Raw genomic sequence first — 14,707 nt, 5'->3', positions numbered from 1 at the left:
AATTTAGGCAGGGTACTAAAAAAGAATAAGGCATATTGCTTTGGAAAATGTCATGTTTCCTTAGTTATTCATTTATAACTAAAAAATAATACCAATAACTAAGATAAAAATGAAAAAAGTTATTCCAAACATTCTATTGATGAGAAACTTCAGTGGGTTTACTTGAAAGGAATGCACTTCATTCATTTAAATGCACGATCTCTTTTACATAAAATGTTATTTCATTTGTTTAATATATTAAAAGACATTTTTGAGTACATACAAAGATCCCAAGAGTAACAACAATTATGTTAATAATTGTATTTATGTGTTGAATGCTATAATTTTATTTGCTTATTTATTGTATTTTTCATGTTTATGTTTGATTAGATTAGTTGCATTTCTTTCCCAGGCCTTGTAGTGGTCGTTGGCCATATTATGTAATTTCCCTGCAGTGGTCACTGTCCATGTCTATTTTTAGCCCAAATTCTTAGTCTAAAAACCTCCCAGTGACCTATCATGTAATTGATAAAAATCCAATGGTGAAATTCTCCCCAAATTTAATTTAATAGCCAATCAAATTAAGCGATACGGTAACGTGGTTTGATGCGGTCAGTATCTGACCGGTGAGATTAGGGTCATTCTGTCTTCATCTCTGATAGTGTTAGCACGAGTAATGTTTTGATACAGTAAGTTTTGAAACGCAGTTTCTAGTTTTTTGTTGTATGCGATATCGCATGATTATTTGTGCTGGTTCCGGTTGGGGTACAATATGTAAACAATGAGTATTTTAAATGTGTGCGTGATTGGACATTCTTACATCAGAAGATTAAGAGATTATGGTATGCAGACAGAAACAGACAATCTAAATTTGGACCCTTAAGTGTTTAAAGTATCATTTAGAGGAAAAGGCGGTTTGAGATTAAGCAAGCGTGTCTTCAGGTCGGAGATTCTGCATTTTGACTCAATTCCCGATGTGGTGTTTTTACAGATTGGTGAAAATGATATCTGTGAAAATACAAACAGTGAGAAATTAGCTAGGGATATTATATCTGTGGGACAGTATTTAAGAGATGGTGTTGGAGTAAAGGTAGTGATAATAGGCCAGTTAATTCGCCGAATGCAGTTTGCATCATGCCAAAATTTTAACGTCCTTGTGGTTCAGACTAATGAACATTTGAACCGTTTTGCTGAGCCACTTGGTGGAATTTATTTCTGGGGACATCGGGGGTTTTGGAAGGATTTACATTATTTAGGCCCGGATGGTGTCCATCTGCTGTGTACCCCTGCCGAGGACCAGCCCATGAGGAAGTTTCGCCGCAGCATTAGGAATGCCTAGATCTTGCACTCATAAGTTTTGAGGCCAGTATGATTTTAGATCTTATGTGCTATCACTCTAGAATAATGATATTCAATAATATGTGAATGTATATATCCATATTTATATATATTTACATTTTATTTGTTTGAATTAAGACAGTGTAGGGGCACTTTATGTATTAAGTCCCTGAAATTTAAATGCGTGATTTTTCGTGTTGATGAGCATCAGTTCAAATTCTACCTTTCATTTTAATTAAGCGTTTTGGCTGGAACTGATACATTTTATGTTTGTTGAGTTTGCATACTAAAGAATGATGAAGGAATATTGGGTCTGTGTAACCCATATGGTCAGTGGGACATGTTCCTTACAATCATGAATTTAATGTTACCATGTAATTAAAAATCAGGTTGAGATTTTTTAGTTACATGAATGTTTGGATCTACATGTACTATTAATGATGAAGGAACATTGGGTCTGTGTTACCCATATGGTCAGTGGGGCATGTTCCTTACAATTATGAATTTAATGTTAATAACGTTATGTAATTAAAGTCATGTTGGGACTATTTAGTTACATAATGTTTGAATCTTCATGTACTAATAATGATGAAGGAACATTGGGTCTGTGTTACCCATATGGTCGGTGGGACATGTTCCTTACAATTATGAATTTCATGTTAATAACGTTATGTAATTAAAGTCATGTTCGGACTATTTAGTTACATGAATGTTTGAATCGACATGTACTAATAATGATGTAGGAACATAGGGTCTGTGTTACCCATATGGTCAGTGGGACATGTTCCTATTATTATGAATTTTATGTTAACATGTACATGTAGATCAAAATCTTGTTGGTATGCGCTTAACTGATCAGGTCAAAATACCAAGTACATGGTTGAAATCATCTGTTAATGCAAAAGTTGATTATGAAAAAAAATTTTTTATGGGTTAGGCTAATCATATATATGAAAGGATAGGATTCATACCTATTATTCTTATTATATATTTAGCCATTATGCCACCCAAAAAGAGAGCCAGGAGAGATGATGTGGCAACTGGAGGATTACCACCAACAACACCACCAACTGAAGTAAATAAGGGGGAAAAGGGCCAAAAAGAACCCGAAAACAGTCGGAGAATGACACTGTCAATGTGCTACCAAATATTGATTATGAACTTCTGGCAAAAGAAATTGTAAACCAACAAAAAGCTGATAGTGAGAGACAAAACATCAGTGAAAGTGTTGGGCAACCTCCGATGGTGAATTTTGTTGAGGATACTGCACCAGTAGTTGGGGAAGCTATACCGGCCGCTGCCACAATTCCTGCCTCTGCGGCTGCCACAATTCCTGCCTCTGCACTTGGAACATTACTGGATAATGTGTTCACAGGTGAGCCCGCAGGCAATTTATCTCGGAGAAATGGTAGTAGTTTTGCATGCTCTAGTAGCCCTCAAATTCACTTATCAGATTGTGTGCCTCTAGGGGCATCAGTTTCCTCAAAACTGAAACTTAAAATTTGGAACAATGAATTTGTTGACTTAAAAAATTTATTGCCGACCTCAGGAGATGAACCCCTTTCAATTGTGGTACAAGCGGGTAAAATTGAGCTACAACAAGCGGCTTCACATAAAACACCTATTACAATCCATCAATGGACAGATGCTTTTCTGGTATTCAGTACAATTTACTTACAGAAATTTCCCCATGAGGCATGCAATCTGTTAAAATACATGTTTACAATTAGGGAGATTCACAAGCTTCATGGGGACCTGGAGAATGGATGATGAGTCATTTAGGAAAATAAGAGAGACATCCCTCCTGCCGTGGGAGAGAGTAGTAACAGAGTTGCGACTTAAGGTAGCCTCTATGGGTTTAAAGTCTCCTACCCAATTTCAAGCTTATAAAGGTAAACGGCAGCCCTTTCGGGCAAAACAGTGCTACAATTATAACAATGGGCAAAAATGTCACTCCCTACCTTGTCGATTCGCCCATACTTGCCCAGCCTGTAGTGGACCCCACCCCCGATTTAAGTGTAGAAACATGTCATCCAAATCTTTCACTTCAAACAGGAATGGCGCTGGTTCTTCCAACTCCAGTAAACCCGTTAAGACTTCACAATGAACTATTAGGTTATGAGGCAGATGAATTGAAATTGTTAGGGAATGGCTTTACATTTGGGTTTAGATTAGGCTGTGTTAAGTCCCCTTCCATTCATCCTCCTCATAATCATTAGTCTACATATGAGCACCCAGAAGTTATTGAAGATTACATTCATACGGGTTTAAGTAAGCAGAGGATAGCTGGCCCATTCACAAGACCCCCTTTACCTCTTTTTAAAACTTCTCCTCTGGGGGTTGTACCAAAATCCGAGAAAAACAAGTTTCGAATCATTCATGATTTATCCTTTCCTGCTCAGGACTCAGTTAATTCTAATATACCTAGGGAATACTCTCAGGTTCATTATGATTCAATTGATACGGTACTCAGTTTGGTTCATCAATATGCATGGGATGGGTTCCCTTATGGCAAAAACAGATATAAAGGATGCCTTCAGAATAATCCCCGTGAACCCAAAGGATTATCATTTTTTGGGTTTTACTTGGAAAGGTCAATTCTACTATGAACGCTGTTTGCCAATGGGGGCAAGTAGCTCCTGTCAAATACTTGAGAAGTTAAGTACAGCTCTTCAATGGGTTATGTTAAACAAGCTAGAAGCAGGGGGTATGTCTCATATGTTGGATGATTTCTTTTTTATTGGGCCTCCTCAGTCTGAAAAATGTAAAAATGATTTGATGAATTTCTTGGATTTATGTGGAAGGATTAATATTCCAATTAATGATAAGAAAACTTTCTGGCCAGTAACATGCATCACCATTTATGGTATTGAGGTTGATTCTATTGATATGATGAGTCGGCTGCCACCAGACAAATTAGAAAAATGTAGGACTCTTGTATTTCAGTTTAGTAGGCGTAAAAAAGTTACTTTGCAGGAGCTTCAATCATTAATTGGAGTCTTAAATTTTGCTTGTTTGGTAGTAGTTCCTGGTAGGGCATTTTTACGTCGTCTGATTGACTTGACTATAGGTGTGAAAAAACCTTATTATCGAATGAAGTTTAATAATGAGGTAAGAGCTGATTTCAATGGAAAATCAGTTCTTCTTCCAGAGGAATGGGAATCTTCAGATGTCACGCGACTATTTACAGATGCTTCTGGTTTGTTAGGATTTGCTGCTGTTTTTTGTTCAAAATGGTTTGCTGATGAGTGGACACAAACTCTTCTACCTTTGCAAATTGCCGTAAAAGAATTGTTTCCAATTGTTTTGGCTTTGGAAATTTGGGGTTCAGAGATGGCAAATAGAAAAATCTTATTTATGTCAGATAATATGGCAGTGGTAGAAGTAATCAATAAACAGTCCAGTAAGGAAAAGTGCCTCATGCATCTACTTCGGCGTTTAGTATTGGTGTGTTTGTCAAAAAACATATTTTTAAGGCAAAGCATATTCCTGGAAAATATAATGTGGTAGCTGACTCCCTGTCACGTTTGCAATTTCAGAGAGCCAGGGAGGCAGCACCATATCTAGACCAACAACCAACTGCCATTCCCGAGCATCTATTGCAGATTTGTCCTCAACCACCCAAACAATCTTAGTACCAGCTTTGTCTCCCTCTGCACGTTTATCATACAGACGTTCATGGGAACTTTTTCTCACATTTCGAAATAATCCAGTGTCGTTACCTTTGTCTACCATTGATATTTGTAATTTTATTGGTTTCCTGTTTGAAAAACAATACAGTTCCAGCAGCATTGCCTCACATGTATCTGCTCTGAGTTATATACACAAAATTGTAAATGCGCCTGATCCAACACAAACATTTATTGTTCGAAAACTCCTTAAAGGATGTCACAAGCTTCTTCCTTCACAAGATGCTAGATTACCAATAACACTGAGTATAATGCACAAAATTCTCTCTGCATTAGTTTTCACTGTTCCAAATGCATCAAATCGGGTACTTTTGCAAAGTCTTTTTCTTCTTTGTTTTAACGCCTTTTTACGTTTAGGGGAAGTTGTCACAAAAAAGGTATCAGATAAAGACAGAGTACTTCAAGTTCAAGACATTACTTTTATGGGAGATAAGAACAATCCTTCAGCAGTTCAACTTGTTTTACGATATCATAAATCACAAAAGAAAAATGATCCTATAATCATATCTATAGAAACCAACCCTGTTTCCAATTTCTGTCCAGTTCAGTATCTCTATAGATATAGATCACATTTTCAACATGTTTCAGGCCCCTTTTTTCAATTGATCAATGGCTCTCCAGTCATATATTCTTATGTTAGCAGTGAGCTTTCGAAAGCCATAGCATTTGCGGGTCTTGACCCCAATAGATATAAAGGGCACAGTTTTCGGATAGGGGCAGCAACACATGCTGCACAGTTAGGCTATTCTGAGAGTTTTATTCAGCATTTAGGCCGCTGGGACTCCAATGCATTACACAGATATATTAGAATACAATCGTTTCAACTGTAATTATTTGTATCTACAATCTTTCTTACCCCTGCAGTTTATTTATAGCAGGCCAGTGAGTAACTGCTGCTATTGATCTGTACCAAAAAATGTCCTTATGTTTGTTACTTTTTCCATAAGAGAATCTTGTGCGTAAAATACGGAGGGTGTCTCAATTAATTTTTGATAGTTATAGTATGTTTACAGGTGTAGTAATGTGTAATGATAGGTCAGTGTTTAACTGCTATTTTGTAGTTGCACATTGTGTCTTTAGATATTGTTAGTACAACTTTTAAGTTAGTTTATTAGAGTGCCTGCGGGTTTCACCTTGGAATTGCCATTCATGTTACGTTTGTACGGGTTATAGTATAATGAATTATATGCATTTATTGCCAGGTCAGTGTGTAACTGCTGGTAACACTATGCCAAGTCAGTGTTTAACTGTTGGTACATTTGACTATAAACTGTGATTTGTGTATGTGTTCACATCAGCATCAACAAGTGCACAACTCACCTTGGATGGCACAATGGAATTGCCAATTGTCATTATGCAATTCACATTTGGTGGCATATTTTATTTTTGAGGTGCCATCTTTTTGCTGGTTTTGTATATATTGTATATAATTTTGAACAAAATATTGTTTTTCTGTATTTTAAGGGGATCAGCATATTGATAAGTTATTTAACATTTTGTGTGAACAGCTTTGGGTCTGATCCCCTACTATGTTGTTTATATTTTTCTTTACTTTCGTCATTTTTAATAAATGACATATTTCATCATGCACAAGTGTTGAGTTCATTTATCAGACAGCAAAAACTGAGCTGCGGTGGGGTTGTGCAGCATGAGAAAACATAAAACAACAATTATGTTAATAATTGTATTTATGTGTTGAGTGCTATAATTTTATTTGCTTATTTATTGTATTTTTCATGTTTATGTTTGATTAGATAAGTTGCATTTCTTTCCCAGGCCTTGTAGTGGTCGTTGGCCATATTATGTAATTTCCCTGCAGTGGTCACTGTCCATGTCTATTTTTAGCCCAAATTCTTAGTCTAAAAACCTCCCAGTGACCTATCATGTAATTGATAAAAATCCAATGGTGAAATTCTCCCCAAATTTAATTTAATAGCCAATCAAATTAAGCGATACGGTAACGTGGTTTGATGCGGTCAGTATCTGACCGGTGAGATTAGGGTCATTCTGTCTTCCTCTCTGATAGTGTTAGCACGAGTAATGTTTTGATACACCCACCACCATCCCCGTTTCACCACTCCAATATTCGAAAGTTGCATACATGTACAAAATATTGTTCTTTTGCATATGGCATATTTTATTTTTGAGGTGCCATCTTTTTGCTGGTTTTGTATATATTGTATATAATTTTGAACAAAATATTGTTTTTCTGTATTTTAAGGGGATCAGCATATTGATAAGTTATTTAACATTTTGTGTGAACAGCTTTGGGTCTGATCCCCTACTATGTTGTTTATATTTTTCTTTACTTTCGTCATTTTTAATAAATGACATATTTCATCATGCACAAGTGTTGAGTTCATTTATCAGACAGCAAAAACTGAGCTGCGGTGGGGTTGTGCAGCATGAGAAAACATGAATCATTTTTTTTTTTAAATTCTACAACAAGGTGCGGCTTTTACAGTGTTTTTATTTGCTCTTGCAACTCATTCAGCTTGTTAATTTCATTAAGTTTTTTAATGGAATTAAAGGTAGTCGTATTTGATAAAATATATAATTGAATTACCAGTCATTAAACTTCATGACTTTTAAGAAAAATGTAAAGAAAAATATATAGCTTCTTTTATTTCTTGCAGAATTAAACGAGAACTAAACACTGTGTAACGCAAAACAATTCAAGAGGACACGACCAATGTATAAAACACACTAGTACATCAGCACGCTTTTCTAAATTATTTTACTATGATAAAACATGTCAAAACATTCTACAATTTAAAAAGTCTTAAATATATTTGCTGCACCATTGATTATTTTCAATTTTTTGATGATATTTAATTTTAAACATCCTCTCTTTTCTTTCTCTCGCTCTTTCTCTCTCTCGCCCTTGCCAGAGGGGTTAAATACAACAGAGTGGCATCAATTTATCGCGCAACTATTCCAACTAAAAACTTATTTCAAAGGGCAACTGATCTTTAAAAAAAAGTGATACTGAATGCGGTTTCTCATTAAATGATACGAAATATCAATATACGTTGCGAAGCTTCGGTCAAATTGCTAAATATGAATTCAGACTAGACCGTCATAGAAACTTAACTGGTAGGCATGTGCCTTGTTTAAACAATTGTGGCATTTTAGTTCGAAGAAAAACAATAACATTTATGGCGATTGTGCTGTTTTGTGATAAAAGTTACCCCACTTTCGAACTTCTCTTGAAGTTACCTCATGTTGAACCCGAATAAATTTGACTATGTTATACACAGTTATTGTTTAAATTGCTTCCCTCATTTCATATTTGTGGTAAAGCAAAGGTCTGTGCTCAGTGTTTATTTTTTACTGATAAATGGACATTCTGTATTGAATAAAGTATTAATTTCCGTTCAGATTGTGAGCAGCAAAATACTTTTGTTCATTGTTAAACGTTTAAGAAACCCTTTACATATGAAACTCCATATATAACTATAAAGGAAGACAGGTGATTGAAAGTGAGTAGCATGTTGATGATTTTGAATATCTTGATTTATAAATGAAATTTTAACAATTTAGAATTGAATTTATATTTATTCTCTAACTGTAGATATAAATTATAACTGAAAACTTTCGGAAAGACTGAAGTTCATTCATCGAAAAATTGACCAAACAACATGTGTATAAATACAACTGAAAGCATCAGAACACTTTCAATAGATGATTCGCAGCTAATGGTCGATGATGGAACCAACAATACAACAAGAAGGAACAGTGTCTTCCATTTAAATGACGAACGCTACACCAATTTTGAATTGCAATTTCTCCTGAATGACACGACAAATGACGTTGTTGTCATGTACGTTTGCGTAGTTATTACTTTCCTTGGGATCATCGGAAATATTGTCACAATGGCTAAAATCCTGTGTGATTCCAAATACCATACACCGACATTCGCTGCCATTGGATACCTGGCAATAGCAGACTTCTTTTCTCTTAGTTGTGTCGGTATTTTTTATTTTACAAATATCTTATATTTTCGTAAATTATTTAAATTTTTTATGGTAGTTGATAATTGTCTTTATTTTAGTTGTTCTGGTCATATGTTGTTACTTTCTATTTTAAGATATCTAATCACTGTTCATCCATTACACAACAGACAACATTTAACAATACAAGCAGTGTCTTTTGTTCAATGTCAGTTTGGGTTTTTAGCGCTCTATTTGGAGTTGTTTCATCTTATATTTACATTACTTTAAACGTTGATTTCGAGATTGTTTTAAGTGTTAATATCATTGTTGTGGTACTTGTTTCTGCCATCACAATTGTGTTGCATACTCGGAAAATTAAGGCCATAAAAAACTCTATGTCTGTTAAAAGTATTAGGCAATCAAAAACCAGAATGAATCTAGTTGTCACCGTGATAATCACGATTTTTGTGTTATTTCATTTGATTACTATCGTAAAAAACATTTTTATGTACATACAAACATCAGAAGAATACATTTTTTTTAAATTTCTACAACAAGGTGCGGCTTTGACAGTGTTTTTGAACTATTCTTCCAATCCATACATCTTGTTTATTTCATTAAGTTTTCTTGCGCGTTTGAAAAGAAGTCGCTTTTTATAAAATATATGATTAAATTATCTATCAGTAATCTTGATAACTTATAAGAAATATGTAAAGAAAAATATGAAGCTTCTATTACTTCCTTTAGAATTAAATGAGAAAAAAAACACTGTAATGCAAAGCAATTCAAGAGGACACGACAATTGGCGGTGGAATGCGTAAAAAGACGTCAATCAAAAACGAACAACTAATTTTTAGAACATACTAAAATATGGAACAGGTCAGCTTAAAACGTAAGCAATAGACCTTTTGCAAAATCAACAGACACCGATAAAAAACAAAAATTTACCGATGCAAAACGAACGTGCAAAGAGATATCAGGAGCAATCCTAATCTGGAAAAAACGTAACCTGAATTAGATCCACGCATGCGTTTTCTCTTAGAGAAACCTTACCCAGGGAAAATCAGAACCAGAATGAAAAATAGTTATAAAAACTTTTTAATGCACGGAAATACAATGCTTTAATTATGAATTTGAGCAATAGTTTATTGCAAGATCCTGTAAGGAAATTTTTATCTATGTATTGGTTGATTATTTAGAGGGACGGGAACGAATTGAGCTGAAAATTTCTAAAATCTATTTCTCCAAATTTAATGTCGACTAGAACTAGATACAACAGTTAGAATTACTATTTTTTCCTTGCATCTCTTGGCAGGTCATCTAGCGTTAATTCAGTGAATGACTGTTTGTTTTGCACTTGAAATTGTTTGTTTTGCATCGGTGTCTTTTGATTTTGCAAGAGTTAGTTTATTTTAGTTTTAGCTGGTCTGTTTTGTATTTAAGATATTTTTATGAATTAGTTGTTCGTTTTGCATTAACTTTTTTTACACTATAAGCCGCCCATACACGACCAATGTATAAAACACACTAGTACACCAAGCACATGCTTCTAAATTATTCTAACTTGATATTACATAACAAAACATTTTACATTCTTTACATTAGTTAATTTTTAGTTCTAAAATCTATTTATGAATGGAAACTGTGGCCGTATTTTTTTCGAGAAGGTTAAGTAATTGGAATATAATAAAAATTCTAAAATATTACTGTAAACGTATTATATTTAGTGGTACAATATTTGGCGGAAAATCATCTTTTCAGCAAGTAAGAGTGGATTTGATTTAGCCTATTTCTAAATGTACCTATTCTCATAAATATAAGTATGGCATTTGGCGATGTACTTGATTTAGTGAAAGCGGTTTCCCGCCAAAAACATCAAAAAGAGTACACGGCCAAATGTAAAACAATTCCAATATAATTCAACCGCACAACAATACCTTAAAAATATTTTCTTTAGGCATAAAATAAATTAATTATATTCTCAAGGAATGTGTCTTTAGAATAGATTTCTTTCATCAATGCAGGAAAGTCGTATAGCAATATGCTTCCTTTGAAATAATATTTACAGTTGTTACACTTTGATAATAATTTGGCCCTCCTAGTAATCGCATTGACCGTCAATGTTATATTATGTATCGTATTATCTTAATGAAATTGATTCATAAAACCACAAAACAGTGTGTTGGTTGCATTGTTTTAAATAAACATTTAAAAACTTCATAGCTTTTTACGCATTTCTTTATTTGTTTTTATTGTTTTATAAACGGCTTCTTATTTTGTTACTTGTACTTTATAATGCAAATGACAGCCTCTTATATTGTTTCCTATTTATTAACATTCACAAAATACATATTGCAAGTCGATATGTAGTTAAAGTAAGATTTAAAAAAATAATCATTTGACCCCCAAAAAGTATTCTGGATTGTATGGTAAATATTCTGTGATATACACTAATGTGTAGTTATTTATTGAAGACATACGGTATTCCCAAAGTTAATCAGCCTTAAAAACAAGTCCTTTAAATGAGGTTGGCTCCTGAAATAATTGTAATGTCAATCATCCGAAAACCATCGGGATATAAAGATGAGGACATGAAATGTTCATTTATTTTATTTGTGACCCATGTCAAATGCCATTTTTTGGAAATATAGGGCCCTAAACAGAATTGATAATTTTCCTGAAAGTTTTGCTAAAATTTGACATGGAAATTGATAATTTGAAGAAATCAAACAAATATTTATGGTTTGATCCATTATTTAGTTATGATTTTAATACAGTATGAAGTTGAACACATGTAGTGACTATAAAAGTAAAATCTAGGCCAAAGTATATAACTTCTTGCTCAACTGGTGGCTTCAAATGTTAGTACATAATGAATACAACAACAGATTTTACAAAAATTTAACTTAGGAAATTCATAAGATAAGATTAGAATAGTGAAACGGATAAGTAATGAACTTAGGAAAAAGTTCTTTCCGAAGATACAACTAAGTTTTAAGTATGTTTTTTGAAACGGGCCCCAGTTCTTTACTAATCATTTATTTTCAACTGATAGATGGACTAACTGTTTTGAATTTGGTATTAATTTCCGTTCTGATTGTGACCAGAAAAATACTATTGTTTATTGTTAAATGGTTAAGAAACTCTTTACACATGGAACTCTGTATATCACCTTAAAGAAAAACAGAGGCCCGTTTTACAAAGATTTCCTAAGATGTTTCCTAAGATAGAACTTAAGATATGCCTAAGTTGTAACTTAGGAAGTTCCTAAGATTTGTCTTGGCTGTTTCACAAAACTTTCTTTGCGTAACAGTTGACTAAGTCTTATCTTAAGATGCATTGTAAACCACTTTCATATCATATTATTGATTCTAAATGAATACCGATCGTGTAAATTCTATTCAATATGACACGAATGTAAACTTATTATAATTGAATATATAAACTCATTCCCTTATTCACCGTGAGCAGGTTTTTAGAACGCAGTTCGCAGTTCGCATTTCGCAATTGAATAGTGAACTGCGTTCTATCTAGAACGCAGTTCACAATTCATATTTGGGGCCCGATTGCCTTATATGCAATTGAATAGTTAACTGCGTTCCATCTAGAACGCAGTTCGCAATTCAAAATTTAGAATTCATATTTGGGGCCCGATTGCCTTATATGCAATTGAATAGTAAACTGCGTTCCTTCTAGAACGCAGTTCGCAATTCAAAATTTAGAATTCACATTTAGGGCCCGATTGCCTAATATGCAATTGAATAGTGGACTGCGTACTATCTAGAACGCAGTTCGCAATTCAAAATTTAGAATTCATATTTGGGGCCCGATTGCCGTATATGTTCTTTCTAGAACGCAGTTCGCAATTCAAAATTTAAAATTCACATTTAGGGCCTGATTGCCTTATATGCAATTGAATAGTGAACTGCGTTCTATCTAGAACGCAGTTCGCAATTCAAAATTTAAAATTCATATTTGGGGCAAGATTGCCGTATATGCAATTGAATAGTGAACTGCGTTCTATATAGAACGCAGTTCGCAATTCAAAATTTAGAATTCATAATTGGGGCCCGATTGCCGTATATGCAATTGAATAGTGAACTGCGTTCTATCTAGAACGCAGTTCGCAATTCAAACTTTAGAATTCATATTTGGGGCCCGATTGCCGTATATGCAATTGAATAGTGAATTGCGTTCTATCTTGAACGCAGTTCGCAATTCAAAATTTAGAATTCATATTTGGGGCTCGAAATTTTCAGGGGCATCATTCTACTGGTGGTATACCACTGCCACCATGAAAATTTGGTGAGGTGGTCTTCTCTACTCTTTGAAATTTTGGCCTTTTCGCAATCGAATAGTGAACTGCGTTCTATAAAGCAGTTTGCAATTCAAAATTGAGAATTCATATGTGGGGCCCGAAATTTTCAGGGGCATCTACTAGTGGCATTTCACTACCACTCTGAAAATATGGTGATGCAGTTATCTATAGTTTCTGAGAATCGGGCTTATATGCAATTGAATAGAACGCAGTTCGCAATTCAAAATTTAGAATTCATGTTTCGGGCGTGAAATTTTCAGGGTCATTTAATAGTTGTTGACCACTTCTATCATAAATATACATGTATGGTGAAGTGGTGAAAATTTAGAATTCATATTTGGGGCCCGATTGCCGTATATGCAATTGAAAAGTGAACTGTGTTCTATCTAGAACGCAGTTTGCAATTCAAATTGTTGAATAGTTAACTATTGCAATATGCAATTCAAATTGTAGAATTCCTATTTGGGGCCTGATTGCCTTATATGCAATTGAATAGTGAACTGCGTTCTATCTAGAACGCAGTTCGCAATTCAAAATTTAGAATTCATATTTGGGGCCCGATTGCTTATATGCAATTGAATAGTGAACTGCATTCTATCTAGAAGGCAGTTCGCAATTCAAAATTTAGAATTCATCTTTGGGGCTCGAAATTTTCAGGGGCATCATTCTACTGGTGGTATACCACTGCCACCATGAAAATTTGGTGAGGTGGTCTTCTCTACTTTTTGAAATTTTGGCCTTTTCGCAATCGAATAGTGAACTGCGTTCTATAAAGCAGTTTGCAATTCAAAATTGAGAATTTTTATGTGGGGCCCGAAATTTTCAGGGGCATCTACTAGTGGCATTTCACTACCACTCTGAAAATATGGTGATGCAGTTATCTATAGTTTCTGAGAATTGGGCTTATATGCAATTGAATAGAACGCAGTTCGCAATTCAAAATTTAGAATTCATGTTTCGGGCGTGAAATGTTCAGGGTCATTTAATAGTTGTTGACCACTTCTATCATAAATATACATGTATGGTGAAGTGGTGATCTCTGATTTTGTGATATGGGGCCCTTTAAACTTTACTATTAATTATTTTGTGATTTTAAACATCGGGCTCAGAAACATCGAGGGCCCCTACCCTTGACCCTGAAAGTTTATTACGGGCCGCCGGAAGGCGGTCCGTTATTGCCTGACGTCATGACGTCAGGTATATATAAGGTTTAAAAGTTGCATTCTCCGAAACAGTGCAGACAATGGGACAAGCAATATCATGATATTTCACAAAAAAATTAACCGTTTTTTGTTTAGGATGTCAGCATTTACATTCACAATTGATGAAAATGTTATATGGCATGTAATAACAACAGCGAGCAAGAGTTTTGAAGTAAAAGGGACGTTCACCATTCAGTGCACGTGTATAATCCTGATTTAAAAATAGATCAGCATTCCACTATATTT

At 34.4% G+C, this 14,707-nt stretch overlaps 2 pseudogenes; both read left to right on the top strand.

Moving 5' to 3' along the window:
* The first annotated feature begins 316 nt into the window (after positions 1–316).
* LOC128156187 (uncharacterized) lies at positions 317–3,431 on the top strand (annotated as a pseudogene).
* Positions 3,432–8,424: 4,993 nt separating this feature from the next.
* LOC128156983 (trace amine-associated receptor 8-like) lies at positions 8,425–11,100 on the top strand (annotated as a pseudogene).
* The last annotated feature ends 3,607 nt before the right edge of the window (positions 11,101–14,707 follow it).

The sequence above is a fragment of the Crassostrea angulata genome, chromosome 7, assembly GCF_025612915.1.
Source record: "Crassostrea angulata isolate pt1a10 chromosome 7, ASM2561291v2, whole genome shotgun sequence".
NCBI lineage: Eukaryota > Metazoa > Mollusca > Bivalvia > Ostreida > Ostreidae > Magallana > Magallana angulata.
The sequence above is the reverse complement of the archived record's forward strand: the minus strand, read 5'-3'. Positions and strand labels throughout refer to the sequence as shown.